Source organism: Nicotiana tabacum, chromosome 6, assembly GCF_000715075.1.
Source record: "Nicotiana tabacum cultivar K326 chromosome 6, ASM71507v2, whole genome shotgun sequence".
Classification (NCBI taxonomy): Eukaryota; Viridiplantae; Streptophyta; class Magnoliopsida; order Solanales; family Solanaceae; genus Nicotiana; species Nicotiana tabacum.
Window position 1 is genome coordinate 40,062,539 of NC_134085.1, and position 3,530 is coordinate 40,066,068.

At 33.1% G+C, this 3,530-nt stretch overlaps 1 pseudogene; it reads right to left on the reverse strand.

Moving 5' to 3' along the window:
• Positions 1-314: 314 nt before the first annotated feature.
• Positions 315-2,810, reverse strand: LOC107812110 (protein LATERAL BRANCHING OXIDOREDUCTASE 1-like; annotated as a pseudogene).
• Between the last annotated feature and the right edge of the window lie 720 nt (positions 2,811-3,530).

Below are 3,530 nucleotides of genomic sequence, written 5' to 3' on the forward strand. Positions count from 1 at the left end.
AACTAAAGGATTTATAAATCCAGATAGATGGAAATTCCCATCATTTCGAGTCTACAAGAGAAAACCAAGTGTGCTTATTTATGAGCTACCCTATAGTACCAGTTATATTGCTCTTTTTTGGGTTATGTGCTTTGGTGTTGTGGTTAGTTGTATGATCCAATTCATTAATTTGGGTTAAAAAAGTTTTCTCCATGTACAAAAAGACAAGATTGTATCCTTTTTTCAAATGTATCTTGTGTTTAAAGTTGCAATAAAATCGTGACTCCATTGTTTAAAAAAATATAATAAGAGAATTTGACTTAACTTTGGTTTATAACAATATACAAGAGGTGTGAAATCCCTAGAAATTCAGAGAATATCAAGAACAAGACAATGAGGCAGATCAAGAACTAGGACCTATGTGAAGTACACCGATCCGTTATCGCATACAAGTAGAAAGAGATCCTTACATCAGTTATTTATATTGCAGAGATACTTTTAAGTTGATGGCGCCATAGCTGATCAATTAGTGGCAACACATACAGACAATGTATGTTAGGCAGAATAATGATTTGTTTCAAGCCCTAAAATGATAAATTTGAATGTTTTCAACATCATGCTTCTTGAAATTGCTGTCCTTCCGCCTTGTGAAAAATTTCCCCCAGTTATATGCCTTATATTTTGCAGGATTTAACTCAGTCACCAGCTCCTCCAAGGGCTCGACCCATGTATAGTGTGCTGGGTTGAGGAAGAATGGAATTGAAAATCTTTCTCTTTCAGAGTTCACCATCACCCCATATTCCACACTTTCATATTCTTCATTGCTCCAAACCTGCATAATCATTGCCACAGACCAATTACAGATGGTTTAACTTTTATACATCAATTGTGTAAAACAATTTCTACCCTACTAGGTCCCATGGAAAAAAACTACAGGTTATGGAAAATAAAATAGCTAAGTCTAAAGGCAGATTCAAGATTATAATTTGATTGGTTCGATCTTTGAGGTTCTTAATATTAATTCACTATATTGTAAGTTCAGATACTATTTGTTGAAATTTTAGTAGGTTTTCACATACAAATTTATACTGCACATCCATAATACTAGGTTCGGATGGAAGGAACAGATCTGCACCCGCTGACAACCTAGTACAACCTATTAGATTACACTAGTAATGAAAAATTATTATATTGCCAGTGTATATATCATTAATCCGTTACGTACTAATGATTCTATTTCTGTACGTTCAAAATAAATAGTAAAGCAACAAGTTCAATAAGTGTACCTGGATAAGGTCTCCAATATTTATAATATAAGCATGAGGAGTGGGTTTGACTCTAATCCATTCTCCATCTGCTTTACTCTTTACTTCAAGTCCTCCAACATTATCTTGAGCAAGTATTGTGAGAGCCCCAGCATCCTTATGTCTACCAACTCCTAAAGCCAGATGAGGGATAGGACAAGGTGGGTAGTCATTCAGCCTAACAAAACTAGTTTGGTCTTCATTAAAGAAACCATTCAACCTATTTGCAGGCAAGCCTAAGCTGAGAGAGATGAGCTCCAGTAATTTGTAAGATTAGTTTTTCCATTTCTTGGACATACACTTCACATACCTCCCTGGAAATGAACATAGTAGTAGGTATTAGTATGCATGTCGCTTTAATTAATTTGTTGATCAGCATATCTATATATATATATATATATATATAGATTAATCTTTGTTCCCAGTTAAACACTGCCACATAAATTTTGACGGGGGAGTGGTAAAAAGTTATTAGTACTTTTTATCGCGACACTATACATAGTTGTTAATGGAAATTAACATTATAGTGACAACTATATAGTGGTGCAAATTGCCGGGTAGCGTAAATATAGTCAAATTATGATGAGAAAAATATTTATATAACCGTCACTATAATGTTATTTTCCAGTAACAAGTATGTATAGTGTCGCTATAAAAAGTATTAACTTTTTAGCACTCACCCGTCTAAATTTATGTGGCAGTTTTTTACTGGGCAAAAAAATTAATAAAGAAAGGTAAACTTTTGAAACTATGGTGCCAAAAAAGTCATAAATATTTGTGTGACTAGCTATAAGTCATAGATATTGTTTCTGAATAAGGAATATGATATTCTTTGTGAAAAGAGACTAAAATAATATAAAACTGTCAATTTTGTGTATTCAATTTTTAGTTTCCCATAAACCCTTACTTTTTGTGTGGCGTCAAAGGATTCACCAAAGTTGACACGAAAAACTCACTAGCCCGTATAATGAAAGAGATGAGGATCTATTTCTTTTTGGGGCATATATAAATTCAAAGTTAATATTACCTGAACTCTGTTGGGTAGTCAGGCCATTGGCTGCTCAACTGCTTCAGTTGTTTGTCATCAGGATCAGGAGAAAATGGTATAACAGTTGGATTCTAGAGAGCAAAATCAAAAACTTCTTTCCAGTCCCTTACATTCTTGGTGTGCTCAGTATCATAATATCCTAAAGGGTTAAACTCATCTGTCCCCACTTTTCTCTTATCCTCCTTAGACAAAGCAAAGAATTTTCTTGATGCCAACTCAATATTTTCCCTGTGCTTTAAGGGTACCCCATGATTTATCAGTTGAAAGAATCCCCATTTCTTTGATGCATCGCCTATCTCAGCCACTAGAGTTTCCAATTCCTTGGAGTATTTCTCAGAGGAGAAATCTGGATAATTCAGTATTGATAGATCTATAACTGGAATTCCTTCAGCTTCAGTTATGGTGAGCTTAGGCCTGTGTTCGACATCTTGAATGAAAGCTGGATCAACTTCTCCCATTGCTGAATTATTTGTTAAATGCTAAGTTTTTTTGATTGGGTGTCACACTTACTGAGGTTTTATATGCTTTAACGTTACTGGAAATATCGGAGAAAGTTAATGTTGTCACAATAATGAATGACGATAAATAGGTAAAAATAAATTGAACCTGGACGCAATTTTGTCACATTTTAAGGTTGAATATTGATTTTGTTTCGGAAAGGTCATGTACTTATATTCCTGCGTCATTCACAGCGCATGATTTACCTTACTAATGGCTTTATAAGAGAATTTTCCTTGTTATTTGCCTTTTACAGGTATTCACATTAAAAATCAAAGTTTTATCGGACCCTATTTTTACATTTTTATATTATATTATAATATATGTTATCTATAAAGTATTTTACTATAACAATTAAAATATATCGGACCAAACGAGGTTGTTATAGAGTACTGACAAGTTTGACTGATCTCATTTTGTGTTTTATGAATAAGTTTCTGCGTGTTCATTCATTCAATAATTAGTTTTGTTAGTTTTAAAAGGAATGATATTGTTACTGTACCGGAATTTGTTTTCTTTGGCAATAACTTTTTCTAATACTATAAGAATTTTATTCATAAAAGCTCGTGATTTATATACTAGAACTTACTATGCTGTTTGTAGATTTATACTCCCTCCGTCTCAGCTTACGTGAATGTTTTTGTTTTTCGAGATTCAAACTATAAAAACTTTTATCAATATTTTGAAAGTTTTTTTTGTCA